Source organism: Cannabis sativa, chromosome 3 (assembly GCF_029168945.1).
Source record: "Cannabis sativa cultivar Pink pepper isolate KNU-18-1 chromosome 3, ASM2916894v1, whole genome shotgun sequence".
Classification (NCBI taxonomy): domain Eukaryota; kingdom Viridiplantae; phylum Streptophyta; class Magnoliopsida; order Rosales; family Cannabaceae; genus Cannabis; species Cannabis sativa.
In genome coordinates, this window is record NC_083603.1 from 39416169 (window position 1) to 39432404 (window position 16236).

A 16236-nucleotide genomic window follows, 5' to 3' on the forward strand; every position below is an offset into this window, starting at 1 on the left:
CCCGGAGCCTGATCTGGACCTAGACTTAAATCCATACAAAATATAAAGTCAGACCAGAACTCGAACTCTGATCTTAACTCAAACTTAAACTCAAACTAAGAATCGCAAATGGAACCAAACAAGGAACAAGACTAGGGACACAGAATTAGGGTCAGGACCTAGAACCGCACCCCAGTCTCGATCCCGAAGCCAAACTCAGAAATGCGACCTGGGACCTGAACCAGAACCAGACCGAGACAAGTGACAGTGATCCAGATCTTGACTTAGGATTCGGGTAACGGGAAATGGAACAGACCAGTAGTCGATGTCTAGATCTGGGACTCAGACTAGGACCAGAACCCAGACGAAGAACCAAACCCGAACCCAAACCTAGACCTGGGAGCAAAAATTAGAACATAAACAAGAATTGTCGAACCAGGACCCTAGAACAAGACTAAGACCGTGACCAAGACCCGAACCCAGACCTAGAACCAAACACAGACTAGCCTCAGACCCAAACTAAGACTTGAACTCGGACCTAAACAATATACCAAACCTAAAAGTGGACAAGAACCCGTACCCTGTGACCGAAAAATTAGAACCAAAACTAGAATTGACCGGGACTGGAACTAGCACTTGGACTTGGAATCAAAACTGAAATTTGACCTAGATCTAGAGCCGTAACAGGACAAGGACCCGAACTCCAAATCCGACCTAGACCCGAATTGGGAGCCGGACCCGAATCGCCACCGAAACCTGGACTCGGGACCCGAACCTGAACCTTAACTCAGACCCAAACATGGAACTAGACTAGGGACACAGAACCAGGGTCAGGACCTAGAACCGCACCCCAGTGTCGATCTTGAACCCAAACTTAGAAACAGGACCTGGGACCTGAACCAAAACCAGACCGACACCCGTGACAATGATCCAGATCTTGACTCGGGATTCAGGTAACGGGGCGTGGAACAGACCAGTAGTCGGTGTCTAGATCTGGGACTTAGACTAGGACCAGAACATAGATGAAGAACTAAACCTGAACCCAGACCTAGACCTGGTACCCAAAATAAGAACCTGAACAAGAATCGCCGAACAAGGACCCTAGAACAACGCTAGGACCGTGACCAGGACCCGGACCCAGACGTAGAACCGAACACAGACATAACCTCAGACCCCAACTGAGACTGGAACTCGGTCTCGGACACGGTCGTGTACCCAGACCGGAACTGAGACCTGGAACTGGACCTAAATTTGGGACACGATCCCAAACACAGACTTGGACATAGATAGGGATTCGGATATGAACCTGGAGATGGACCAAGACCAAGACTGGGATCGAAATGCTAGACCTAGATCTGGACCGAGATCCTGACGAAGAACAAAACTTGGACCCGCATTCGGACAAGAATTTGGACCTTGACCCTTACCTAGAGCTAGATCGGGGTAAAGACCTGGACACAAACACGGACACAGACTCCGACCCGAACTAAAACCCGCACCTAGAATCAGACCCAAAGTTAGACCTTGACCTGGACCCAAACTCTAACCCAAACCAGGATCAGAACCTAGGATTTAGACCCAGAACTGAATCCAGACTCAGATCAGGATTGGAACTTGGGACTCAGACCCAACCTAGACCAAGACCCAGGACGCGAACCCACACCCTGTGCCTGATCTGGACCTAGACTAAAATCCGAACACAAACCCAAACTCGGACCACGACTCGAACTCCGACCGAACTCAAACCCAAACTCGAATAAAGAATCACAAATGGAACTAGAACTGAACTAGGACTAAGACTAGGACCAGGACCTAAACCCAAACCCGAACCGAGATCAAAACCCAGACAGAGACCTAAACCCGAACCGAGACTAGGACTTGAACCCGAACCTAGACCGAGACACAAACCCACACAATAACCGGGACCTGGATCCAGAATCAGGATAGAGACCTGGGAAACAGAACTAGGACCGGGACATAGTACTCGACCCAGACCCGAACTTGAACCTAGGACCCGGCTCGTGACCCGGCACAAGAAATGGAACCAGACTGCGACTCGAGATTGGGATCCAGATTTGGACCCAGGCCTTGGAAAATACCTGTAGTCGGTGTCTGGATTTGGAACCCAGCCCTGGACCCCAACCCTGACAAGAATCCGAACCCTCACTCGGACATGAACCAAGTCCCAAAAACAAATGTGGACCCGAGCCCGTACCCTGTGACCCCAAATTGGAACCAAAACCGGAAGTTGACCGGGACTGGAACTAGGACTTGGACTTGGAATCATAACTGAAATTGGACCTAGATCCCGAACCGTAACCGGGCCAGGACCAGAACTCCAAATCAGACATAGACCCAAATTGGGAGCCATACACGGATCCCAACCCAAACCTGGACCCGAACCCGAACCTGATCTCAGACCCAAACTTGGAACCAGACTAGGGACACAGAACCACGGTCCGGACCTAGAACCGCACCCCAGTCTCGATCCCGAACCCAAACTCAGAAATGGGACCTGGGACCTGAAACAGAACCAGACCGAGACCCGTGACAGTGATCTAGATCTTGACTCGGGATTCCGGTAACGGGGCCTAGAACAGACTAGTGGTCAGTGTATAGATCTGGGACTCAGACTAGGACCAGAACCGAGGCGAAGAACCAAACCCGAACCCAGACTTAGACCTGGGACCCAAAATTAGAACCTGAACAAGGATCGCAGAACAAGGACCCTAGAACAAGACAAGGACCGTGACCAGTACCCGGACCAAGACCTAGAACTGAACACAGACCTAGCCTCAGACCCAAATTGAGACTGGAACTCTGGCCCAAACAATGTCGTGTACCCAGACCGAAACTGAGACCCTGACTTTGACCTAAATCTGGGACCAGATCCCTAACACAGACTTGGACATAGAGAGGGATCCGGATGTGAACTTGGACTCGGACAAAGAACCAGACTGGGATCGAAATGCTGGACCTAGATCTGTACCGAGATGCTGACCAAGACCAAACTTGGACCCGCACTCGGGACCCGAACTTGGACCTGGACCCGAACCTAGACCCAGATCGGGGTCTAGACCTGGACACAAACACGGACACAGACTCTGACCCGAACTCAAACCCACACCTAGAATTAGACGCAAAGCTAGACCTGGACCCGGACCAAAACTCGAACCTAGACCAGGATCATAACCAAGGACTTAGACCCAGAATTGAATCCAAACTTAGATCGGGATTGGAACTTGGGACTCGGACCCAACGTAGACCAAGACCCAGGATGCGAACCCACACCCGGAGCTTGATTTGGACTTAGTCTGAAATCCGGACCCGAACCCAAACTCAGACCAGGACTCGAACACCAACCCGAACCCAGACCCGAACCTAGACTAGGACTCAAACCCGAACCTAGAACGGGACCCAAACCCAAACTCGGACCAGGACTCGAACTCCGACCGAACTCAAACCCAAACTCGACCAGGACGAGGACCGAAACCCAAACCCGAACCTAGATCAAAACCCAGACAGAGACCTAAACCTGAACCGAGACTAAGACTCCAACTCGAACCTAGACCCAAATCCACACAATAACCAGGACCTGGATCTAGAATCAGGATAGGGACCTGGGAAATAGAACTAGGACCGAGACATAGTACCCGACCCAAACCCGAACTTGGACCTAGGACCCAGCTCGTGACCCGGCACAAGATATGGAACCAGACTGGGACCCGAGATTGGGATCAAGACCCAAACATGGAACCAGACTAGGGACACAGAACCAGGGTCGGGACCTAGAACTACACCCCAGTCTCGATCCCGAACCCAAACTCAGAAATGGGACCTGGGACCTGAACTAGAACCAGACCGAGACCCGTGACAGTGATCCAGATCTTGACTCGAGATTTGTGTAACGAGGCCTGGAACCGACCAGTAGTCAGTGTCTAGATCTGGGACTTAGACTAGGACAAAAACACAGACGAAGAGCAAAACCCGAACCCAGACCTAGACCTGGGACCCAAAATTAGAACCTGAGAAATAATCGTCGAACAACGACCCTAGAACAAGACTAGGACCGTGACCAGGACCCAGACCCAGACGTAGAACCGAACACAGACATAACCTTAGACCCCAACTGAGACAGGAACTCGGGCTCGGACACGGTCGTGTACCCAGACCGGAAGTGAGACCTGGACCTGGACCTAAATCCGGGAACGATCCCAAACACAGAACTGGATCTAGATAAGGATTCGGATATGAACCTGGGCTTGGACCAAGACCAAGACTGGGATCCAAATGCTGGACCTAGATCTGAACCGAGATCTTGATGAAGAACCAAACTTGGACCCGCACTCGGACCCAAACTTGGACCTTGACCCTTACCTAGAGCCAGATCGTGGTCCAGACCTGGACACAAACACGGACACAGACTCCGACCCGAACTCAAACCCGCACCTAGAATCAGACCCAAAGTTAGACCTTGACCCGTACCCAAACTCTAACCCAGAACAGGATCAGAACCAAGGAATTAGACCCTGAACTGAATCCAGACTCAGATCGGGATTGGAACTTGGGACTCAAACCCAACCTAGACATAGACCCATGACGCCAACCCACACCCGGAGCCTGATACGGACCTAGACTAAAATCCGGACCCGAACCCAAACTCAGACCAGGAATCAAACTCCAACCGAACTCAAACCCAAACTCGAACAAACACTCGCAAATGGAACTAGAACCGAACTAGGACTAGGACTAGGACCAGGACCTAAACCAAAACCCGAACCGAGATCAAAACTAAGACAGAGACCTAAACCCGAATCGAGACTAGGACTCGTACTTGAACCTACACCGAGACACAAACCCACACAATAACCGGGACCTGGATCTAGAATAAGGATAAAGAGCTGGGAAACAGAACTAGGACCGGGACATAGTACCCGACCCAGACCTGAACTTGAACCTATGACCCAGCTCGTGACCCGGCACAAGAAATGGAACCAGACTGGGACCCGAGATTGGGATCCAGATCTGGACCCAGGGCTTGGACAAAACTTGTAGTCGGTGTCTGGATTAGGAACCCAACCCTAGACCCCAACCCTCACAAGGATCTGAACCCTCACTCGGACATGAACCCAGTCCCAAACACAAAAGTGGACCTGAGCCCATACCTTGTGACCCAAAATGGGAACCAAAACCGGAAGTTGACCGGGACTGGAACTAGGACTTGGACTTGGAAACATAACTGAAATTGGAACTAGATCTTGAACCGTAACTGAACCAAGACCCGAACTCCAAATCAGACCTAGACCCGAATTGGGAATCGGACACGGATCCCAACCCAAACCTGGACTCGGGACCCGAACCCAAACATGAACTCAGACCCAAACATGGAACCACACTATGGACGAAGAACCAGGGTCCAGACCTAGAACCGTACCCCAGTCTCGATCTCGAACCCAAAATCAGAAAAGGGACCTGGGACCTGAACCAGAACCAGACCAAGAGCCGTGACAGTGATCCAGATCTTGACTCGGGATTCAGGTAACGGGGCCTGGAACAGACCAGTAGTCGGTGTCTAGATCTAGGACTCAGACTAGGACCAGAACCCAGGCCAAGAACCAAACCCGAACCCAGACCTAGACCTGGGACCCGAAATTAGAACCTGAACAAGAATCGCAAAACCAGGGCCCCAGAACAAGACTAGGACCGTGATGAGGACCCGGACCCAGACGTGGAACCGAACACAGACATGCCTCAGACCCAAACTAAGACTGGAACTCAGGCCCGAACACGGTCGTGTACCCAGATCGGAACATAGACCTAGACTTTGACCGAAATCTGGGACCCGATCCACAACAAAGACTTGGACCTAGATAGGGATCTGGATACGAACCTGGACTCGAACCAAGACCCAGAGTGGGATCGAAATGCTGGACCTAAATCTGGACCGAGATCCTGACCAAGACCCAAACTTTGACCCGCACTCGGGACCTGAACTTGCACCTTAACTCGAACCTACACTTAGATCGGTGGTCCAGACCTGGACACAAATAAGGACACAGACTCCGACCCAAACTCAAATTCACACCTAGAATCAGACCCAAAGCTAGCCCAAGACCCGGACCCAAACTCGAACCCAGACCAGGTTCAGAACCAAGAACTTAGACCAAGAACTGAATCCAGACTCAGATCGGGATTGGAACTTGGGACTGAGACCTAACCTAGACAAAGACCCAGGACGCGAACTCCGACCTGAACTCAGACCCAAACTCGAACTAAGAATGGAAAATGGAACTAGGACTAGGACCAGGACCAGGACCTAAACCCAAACCCGAACCCAGATCAAAACACAGACAGAGACCTAAACCCGAACCGAGACTAGGACTCGAACTCGAACATAGACCCAAACCCACACAATAACCGGGACCTAGATCTAGAATCAGGATAGGGACCTGGGAAACACAACTAGGACCGGGACTTAGTACCCGACCAAAACCCGAACATGAACCTAGGACCCAGCTCATGACCCGGCACAAGAAATGGAACTAGATTGGGACCCGAGATTGGGATCCAGATTCGGACCCAGGGCTTCGACAACACATGTAGTCGGTGTCTGGATTTGGGACACAACCCTGGACCCGAACCCTAACAAGGACCCGAACCCTCACTCAGACCTGAACCCAGTCCCAAACCCAAAAGTGGACCCGAACCCGTACCCTGTGACCCAAAATTGGAACCAAAACTGGAAGTTGACCGGGACTGGAACTAGGACTTGGACTTGGAATCATAACTGAAATTGGAACTAGATCCCCAACCGTAACCTGGGACAGGACCCGGACTCCAAATCAGACATAGACCCAAATTGGGAGCCAGACCCGGATCCCCACCCAAACCTGGACTCGGGACCCGAACCCGAAACTGAACTCAGACCCAAACATGGAACCAGACTAGGGACACAGAACAAGGGTCCGGACCTAGAACCGCACCCCAGGTCGATCCCGAACCCAAACTCAAAAATGGGACCTGGGACCTGAACCAGTTGCAGACCGAGACCCGTGATAGTGATCCAGATCTTGACTCGAGATTCCGGTAACGGGGCCTAGAACAGACTAGTGCTCAGTATCTAGATCTGGGACTCAGACTAGGACAAGAACCGAGGCGAAGAACCAAACCCGAACCCAAACTTAGACTTGCGACCCAAAATTAGAACCTGAACAAGGATCGCAGAACCAGGACCCTAGAACAAGACAAGGAACGTGACCAGGACCCAGACCCAGACCTAGGCGAACACGTACCTAGCCTCGGACCCAACCGAGGGCGGAACTTGGGCCCAGACAAGGTCGTGTACCCAGACAGAAACTGAGACCCGGACTTGGACCTAAATTTGGGACCCGATCCCCAACACAGACTTGGACCTAGATAGGGATCCGGATACGAACTTGGACTCGGACCAAGAACCAGACTGGGATCGAAATGCTGGACCTAGATCTGTACCGAGATGCTGACCAAGACCCAAACTTGGACCTGCATTCGGGACCCAAACTTGGACCTGGACCCGAACCTAGACCCAGATCGGGGTCCAGACCTCGACACAAACACGGACACAAACTCCGACCGGAACTCAAACCCACACCAAGAATTACACGCAAAGCTAGACCAGGACCAGGACCAAAACTCGAACCGACACCAAGAGCAGAACCAAGGACTTAGACCCAGACCAAGACCCAGGATGCGATCCCACACCCGGAGCTTCATCTGGACTTAGTCTGAAATCTGGACCCGAACCCACACCCAGACCAGGACTCGAACTCTGACCCGAACTCAAACCCAAACTCGAATTAAGAATCGCAAATGGAACTAGAATCGAACTAGCACTAGGACCAGGTCAAGGAGCTTAACCCAAACCCGATCCCAGATCAAAACCCAGAAGGGGATCTAAACCCGAAATCGAGACTAGGACTCGAACCCGAACTTAGACCGGGACCAAAATTCACACAATAACTTGGACCTGGATCCAGAATCAGGATAGTGACCTGGGAAACAGAACTAGGACTGGGACATAGTACCCGACCCGAACCCGAACCTAGACTAGGACCCAAACCCACACAATAACCGGGACCTAGACCAAGAATCAACATAGGGACCTGGGAAACAGAACTAGGACCGGGACCTAGTACCCGACCCAAACCCTAACATGAACCTAGGACCCAGCTCATGACCCGGCACCGGAAATGGAACCAGACTAGGACCCGAAATTGGGATCTGGATCTAGACCTAGGGCTTGGACAAAACCGTAGTCGGTGTCTGGATTTGGGACCCAGGCTTGGACCCGAACCTTGACAAGGACCCAAACCCACACTCGGACCTGAACCCAGTCCCAAACCCAAAAGTGGACCTGAACCTGTACACTGTGACCCAAAATTGGAACCAAAACCGGAAGTCGACTCGGACTGGAACTAGGACTTGGACTTGGAATCATAACTGAAATTGGAACTAGATCGAAAACCGTAACCAAACCAGGACCCAGACTCTAAATCCGACCTAGACCCGAATTGGGACCCGGACCCGGATCCCAACCCAAACCTGGACTCGGGACCCGCACCCGAACCTAAACTCAGACTCAAACATGGAACCAGGCTAGGGACAAAGAACTAGGCTCCGGACCTAGAACTGCACCCCAGCCTCGATCCCGAACCCAAACTCGGAAATGGGACATGGGTTCTGAACCAGAAGCAGACATAGACCCGTGACAGTGATCAAGATCTTGGCTTGGGATACGCGTAACAGGGCCTGGAACCGACCAATAGTCGGTGTCTAGATCTTGGACTCAAACTAGGACAAGAACCCACACGAGGAACCAAACCCGAACCCAGACCTAGACCTGGGACCCAAAATTAGAACCTGAAAAAGAATCGTCAAACCAGGACCCTAGAACAAGACTAGGACTGTGACCAGGACTCGAACCTAGACCTGGAACTGAACACAGACCTAGCCTCAGACCCAAATTGAGACTGGAACTCGGGCACGGACACAGTCGTGTGTACCCAGAACAGAATTGAGACCCGGACCTGGACCTAAATCTGGGACGCGATCCCAAACACAACTTTGGACCTAGATAGGGATCTGGATATGAACTTTGACTCGGACCAATACCCAGACTGGGATCGAAATGCTGGACCTAGATCTGGACTGAGATCTTGACCCAGACCCAAACTTGGACCCGCACTCGGACCCGAACTTGGACCTAGAGCCGAACCTAGACGCATCAGACTAGGACTCGAACTCCGACCCGAACTCAAACCCAAACTCGATCTCAAAATTGCAAATGGAACTAGAACCAAACTAGGACTAGGACCAGGACCAAGTCCTAAACCCAAACCCGCACCCAGATCAAGACCGAGAAGGAGACCTAAACCCGAACCGAGACTAGGACTCAAACCCGAACCTAGATCGGGACCCAAACCCACACAATATCTGGGACCTGGACCCAGAATCAGGATAGGGACCCGGGAAACAGAACTAGGACTGGGTAGTGTTGTACATCAAACCGCTCAAACCACTCAAACTGCCCGCACCGCAAAAAAAAATGGGGTTTGAAATTCTTCGCGGTGCGGTTGCGGTTTGAATTTTTCCCTAACCGCGCAGTGCAGTGCGGTTTGAGGTTTTGAATTAATAAACCTCGATTCAAACCGCACCGCACCGCATGTTTGAAAATTTAAATTTTTATATTTATTTAATTAAGCCCATACATATGAGCCCAACCCAAGCCTATAAATCTTAGGGCAAAGTCCATAACTCTTCACAAACCCTCTCTTCTTAGCAACAAACCCAAGCCCATACATGTGTATTGAAATTTGGAGTAAGAACTTTGTGGTTGTTTTATTTTTAATCTATTGCTGAAAGTATGTTAGCTGTACATTTATATTGTTGTTGGAATTTAATTAGTTTCAAGTTTGTTATTTTGATTTAGGTGTGTTGTTGAAACTTTAAAAACATTACTGACTTATTGTTGTTGTTATAACTTTTATTAGTCTCAAGTTTGTTGTATTTTCTTAAGTATTTTGGAATAATTATATTATTAATAGTTTAATTATTTTATGATGATTTCAAAAAAAAAAATTGTGATAGTTCAAACAGTAAGAAACCGCACCGCATCATTTTTTGCGATACAGTTTTTACGGTTTTTTAGTATCGCGGTGCGGGTGGGGTTTGGAAAATTGGAAAAACTGCATGTGCGGCTTGGTTTGAAAAAATGTTTAAAAATCGCACCACCCGAACCGCGAACACCCCTACGACATGGACCTAGTACTCGACACAGACCTGAACTTTAACCTAGGACCCAGCTCGTGACCCGACACAAGAAATGGAACCAGACTGGGACCCGAGTTTGGGATCCGGATCTGGACCCACGGCTTGGACAAAACCTGTAGTCGGTGTCTGGATTTACAAACCAGTACTAGGCCCGAAACCTGACAAGGACCCAAACCCACACCCGAACCTGAACCTAGTCCCAAACCCAAAAGTGGACCCAAACTCGTACCCTGTGACCCAAAATAGGAACCAAAACCGGAAGTTGACCGGGAGTGGAACTAGGACTTGGACTTGGAATGATACCTGAAATTGAACCTAGATCCAGAACAGTAACCGGACCAAAACCCAGACTCCAAATTAGACCTACACCCGAATTGGGAGCCGCTCCCGGATCCCAACCCAAAACTGGACTCGGGACCCGCACCGGAACTTGAACTCAGACCCAAACATGGAACTAGGCTAGGGACAAAGAACCAAGGTCGGGACCTAGAACCGCACCCCAGTCTCGATCCCGAACTCAAATTCAGAAATGGGACCTTGGACCTGAACCAGAACCAGACCGAGACCCGTGACAGTGATCCTGATCTTGACTCGAGATTCGGGTAACGGGGCGTGGAATAGACCAGTAGTCGGTGTCTAGATCTGGGACTCAAACTAGGACCAGAACCCAGATGAAGAACCAAACTCGAACCCAGACCTAGACCTGGGACCCTAAATTAGAACAAGAACAAGAATCGCCGAACCAAGACCCTAGAACAAGACTAGGACCGTGACCAGGACCCGGACCAAGACCTAAAACTGAACACAGGCCTAGCCTCAGACCAGAACTGAGATTGGAACTCGGGCCTGACACGGTCGTGTACCCAGAACGGAACTGAGACCCGGATCTGGACCTAAATCTGGCACCCGATCCCAAGCACAGACTTGGACCTAAATAGGGATCCGGATACGAACCTTGACTAGGACCAAGACCAAGACTGGGATCAAAATGTTGGACTTAGATTTAGACAGAGATCCTTACCCAGACCCAAACTTGCACTCGGGACCCCAACTTGGACCTCGACCCGAACCTAGACCCAATCGTGGTTCAGACTTGGACACAAACCCGGACACAGACTTGGACCCGAACACAAACCCACACCTGGATCAGAATTACGGACTTAGACCCAGAATTTAATCCAGACTCAGATCGAGATTGGAGTTGGGTCCTAAGTTTCTGGTGTCGGGTCACGAGTTGGGTCATAAGTTCAAGTTCGGGTCTGGTTCGGGTATTACGTCTCGGTCCTAGTTCTATTTCCCAGGTCCCTATCCTGAGTCTCGGTCCAAGTACCGATTATTGTGTGAGTTTGGGTCCCGGTCTAGCTTCAAGTTCGAGTCCTAGTCTCGGTTTGGGTTTAGGTCTCTGTCTGGGTTTTGATCTGGGTTCGGGTTTGGGTTTAGGTCCTGGTCCTGGTCCTAGTCCTAGTTCGGTTCTAGTTCCATTTGCGATTCTGAGTTCGAGTTTGGGTTTGAGTTCGGGTCAGAGTTTGAGTCCTGGTCTGAGTTTGGGTTTGGGTTCGGATTTCAGTCTAGGTCCAGATAAGGCTCCGGGTGTGGGTTCGCGTCCTGGGTCTTGGTCTAGGTTGGGTCCGATTCTTAAGTTACAATCCCGATCTGAGTCTGGATTCAATTCTGTGTCTAAGTCCTTGGTTCTGATCCTGGTCTGGATTTGAGTTTGGGTCCGAGTCCGGGTCTAGCTTTGGGTCTGATTCTAGGTGTGGGTTTGTGTTCGGGTCCGAGTCTGTGTCCGGGTTTGTGTCCAAGTCTGAACCCCGATCTGGGTTTAGGATCGAGTCGAGGTCCAAGTTGGGGTTCCGAGTACGGGTCCAAGTTTGGGTCTGGGTCAGTATCTCGGTCTAGTTCTAGTTCAGGTCCAAGGTCCCATTTCTTAGTTTTGGTTTGGGATAGAGACTGGGGTGCGGTTCTAGGTCCCGACCCTTATTCTGTGTCCCTAGAATGGTTCCATGTTTGGGTCTGAGTTCAAGATGGAGTTTAGGTCTCTGTCTGGGTTTTGATCTGGGTTCGGGTTTCGGTTTAGGTCCTAGTCCTAGTCCAAGTCCTAGTTCGGTTCTAGTTCCATTTTCAATTCTACGTTTGACTTTGGGTTTGAGTTCAAGTCAGAGTTCGAGTCCTGGTCTGAATTTTGGGTTCAAGTCTGGATTTCAGTCTAGGTCCAGATCAGGCTCCAGTTGTGGGTTCTCGTCCTGGGTCTTGGTCTAGGTTGGGTCCGAGTCCCAAGTTCTAATTTCGATCTGAGCCTGGGTTCGAGTTTGGGTCCTTGTCCGTGTCTAGCTTTTGGTTTGATTCGAGGTGTGGGTTGGAGTTCGAGTTCGAGTCTGTGTTTGGGTCCGTGTCCAGGTCTGGACCCCGATCTGGGTCTAGGTTCGGGTCCAAGTCCAAGTTCGGGTCCCGAGTGCGGGTCCAAGTTTGGGTCTGGGTCAAGAGCTCGGTCCACATCTGGTCCAGCATTTTGATCCCAGTCTGGGTCTTGGTCATGGTCAAAGTTCGTATCTGGATCCCTATCTAGGTCCAAGTCTGTGTTTGGGATCGGGTCCCAGATTTAGGTCCAAGTCCGGGTCTCAGTTCCGTCCTGGGTACACGACCGTGTCCAGGCCCGAGTTCTAGTCTCAATTTGGGTTTGAGGCTAGGCCTGTGTTCGGTTCTAGGTCAGGGTGCGGGTAATAGTCATGGTCCTTGTCTTATTCTAGGGTCCTGGTTCAGCGATTCTTGTTCAGGTACTAATTTTGGGTCCCTGGTCTAGGTTTGGGTTCGAGTTTGGTTCTTCGTCTTTGTTCTAGTCCTAGTCTGAGTTCCAAATCTAGAAACCTACTACTAGTCTGTTCCAACCCTCGTTACCTGAATCCCGAGTCAAGATCTTGATCACAGTCACGGGTCTCGGTCTAGTTCTGGTTTAGATCCCAGGTCCCATTTCTTAGTTTGGGTTCAGGATTGAGAATGGGGTGCGGTTTTAGGTCCCGACCCTAGTTTTCTGTCCCTAGTCTAGTTCCATGTTATGGTTCGGGTTCGACTCCTAGTCTCGGTTCGGGTTTAGATCCCTGTCTGGGTTTTGATCTGGGTTCGGGTTTGGGTTTAGCTCCTTGACCTGGTCCTAGTGCTAGTTCAATTATAGTTCCATTTGCGATTCTTACTTCGAGTTTGGGTTTGAGTTTGGGTCGGAGTTCGAGTCCTGGTCTTGTTGTGGGTTCGGGTCCAGATTTCAGACTATGTCCAGATCAAGCTACGGGTGTGGGATCGCATCCTGGGTCTTGGTCTAGGTAGGGTCCGAGTCCCAAGTTCCAATCCCGATTTGAGTCTGGATTCTGTTCTGGGTCTAAGTCCTTGGTTCTGCTCCTGGGGTCGGTTCGAGTTTTGGTCCTGGTCCTGGTCTAGCTTTGCGTCTAATTCTTGGTGTGGGTTTCAGTTCGGGTCGGAGTCTGTGTCTGTGTTTGTGTCCAGGTCTGGACCCTGATCTCGGTCTAGGTTCAGGTTCAGGTCCAAGTTCGGGTCCCGAGTGCAGGTCCAAGTTTGGGTCTTGGTCAGCATCTCGGTAGAAATCTAGGTCCAGCATTTCGATCCCAGTCTCGTTCTTGGTCCGAGTCCAAGTTCGTATCCGGATCCCTATCTAGGTCCAAGTCTGTGTTGGGGATCGGGTCCCAGATTTAGGTCCAAGTCCAGGTCTCAGTTTCCGTCTGGGTACACGACCTTGTCTAGGCCCGAGTTCCAGTCTCAGTTTGGGTCTGAGGCTAGGTCTGTGTTCGGTTCTATGTCTGGGTCCGAGTCCTGGTCACGTTCCTTGTCTTGTTCTAGCGTCCTGGTTCTGTGATCCTTGTTCAGGTTCTAATTTTTGGTCCCAGGTCTAAGTCTGGGTTCGGGTTTGGTTCTTCGCCTCGGTTCTGGTCCTAGTCTGAGTCCCAGATCTAGACACTGAGCACTAGTCTGTTCTAGGCCCCGTTACCGGAATCCCGAGTCAAGATCTGGATCACTGTCACGGGTCTCGGTCTGGTTCTGGTTCAGGTCCCAGGTCCCATTTTTGAGTTTGGGTTCGGGATCGAGACTGGGGTGCGGTTCAAGGTCCGGACCCTGGTTCTGTGTCCCTAGTCTGGTTCCATGTTTGGGTCTGAGTTCAGTTTTGGGTTCGGGTCCCGAGTCCAGGTTTGGGTTGGGATCCGGGTCCGGCTCCCAATTTGGGTCTATGTCTGATTTGGATTCCGGGTCCTGGCCCGGTTACGGTTCGGGATCTAGGTCCAATTTCAGTTATGATTCAAAGTCCAAGTCCTAGTTCCGGTCCCGGTCAACTTCCGGTTTTGGTTCCAATTTTGGGTTATAGGGTACGGGTTCGGGTCCACTTTTGGGTGTGGGACTTGGTTCAGGTCTGAGTGAGGGTTCGGGTCCTTGTCAGGGTTCGGGTCCAGGGTTGGGTCCCAAATCCAGACACCGACTACAGGTGTTGTCCAAGCCCTGGGTCAGAATTTGGATCCCAATCTCGTGTCCCACTCTTGTTCCATTTCTTGTGCCAGGTCACCAGCTGTGTCCTAGGTTCAAGTTCGGGTTTGGGTCGGGTACTATGTCCCGGTCCTAGTTCTATTTCCCAGGTCCCTATCCTGATTCTAGATCCAGGTCCTGGTTATTGTGTGGGTTTGGGTCTATGTTCGAGTTCGAGTCCTAGTCTCGGTTCGGGTTTAGGTCTCTGTCTGGGTTTTGATTTGGGTTCGGGTTTGGGTTTAGGTCCTTGTCCTGGTCCTAGTCCTAGTTCCATTTGCCATTCTTAGTTCGAGTTTGGGTTTGAGTTCGGGTCGGAGTTCGCGTTCTGGGTCTTTGTCTAGGTTTGGTCTCAGTCCCAAGTTCCAATCCCGATCTGAGTTTGGATTCAGTTCTTGGTCTAAGTTTTTGGTTCTGAACCTAATCTGTGTTCGAGTTTGGGTACGGGTCTTGGGCTAGCTTTGGGTCTGATTCTAGGTGTGAATTTGAGTTCGGGTCGGAGTCTGTGTCCTTGTTTGTGTCTAGGTCCAGACCCCCGATCTAACTCTATGTTCGAGTCCAGGTGCAAGTTCAGGTCCCGAGTGCAGATCCAAGTTTGGGTCTTGGTCAGGATCTCGGTCCATATCTAGGTCCATCATTTCGATCCCAGTCTGGGTCTTGGTCCGAGTCCAGGTTCGTATCCGGATCCCTATCTAGGTCCAAGTCTTTGTTGTGAATCGGGTCCCAGATTTCGGTCAAAGTCTAGGTCTATATTCCGGTCTGGGTACACGACCGTGTCCGGGCCCGAGTTCCAGTCTCAGTTTGGGTCTGAGGCATGTCTGTGTTCGGTTCCACGTTTGGGTCCGGGTCCTCATCACGGTCCTAGTCTTGTTCTAGGGTCCTGGTTCGGCGATTCTTCTTCAGGTTCTAATTTTGGGTCCCAGGTCTAGGTCTGGGTTCGGGTTTGTTTCTTCGCCTGGGTTCTGGTCCTAGTCTGAGTGCTAGATCTAGACACCGACTACTGGTCTGTTCCAGGTCCCGTTACCCGAATCCCGAGTCAAGATCTGGATCACTGTCACGGCTCTCGGTCTGGTTCTGGTTCTGGTCCCAGGTCCCCTTTCTGAGTTTGGGTTCGAGATCGAGACTGGGGAGCGGTTCTAGGTCCGGACCCTGGTTCTGTGTCCATAGTCTGGTTCCATGTTTGGGTCTGAGTTCATGTTCGGGTTCGGGTCTCGAGTCCAGGTTTGGGTTGGGATCCGGGTCCGATTCCCAATTCGGGTCTAGGTCTCATTTGGAGTCTGGGTCCTATTTCAGTTACGGTTCAAGATCTAGGTCCAATTTCAGTTATGTTTCCAAGTCCAAGTCCTAGTTCCAGTCCCGGTCAACTTCCGGTTTTGGTTCCCATTTTGGGTCACAGGGTACGAGCTCGGGTCCACTTTTGTGTTTGGGACT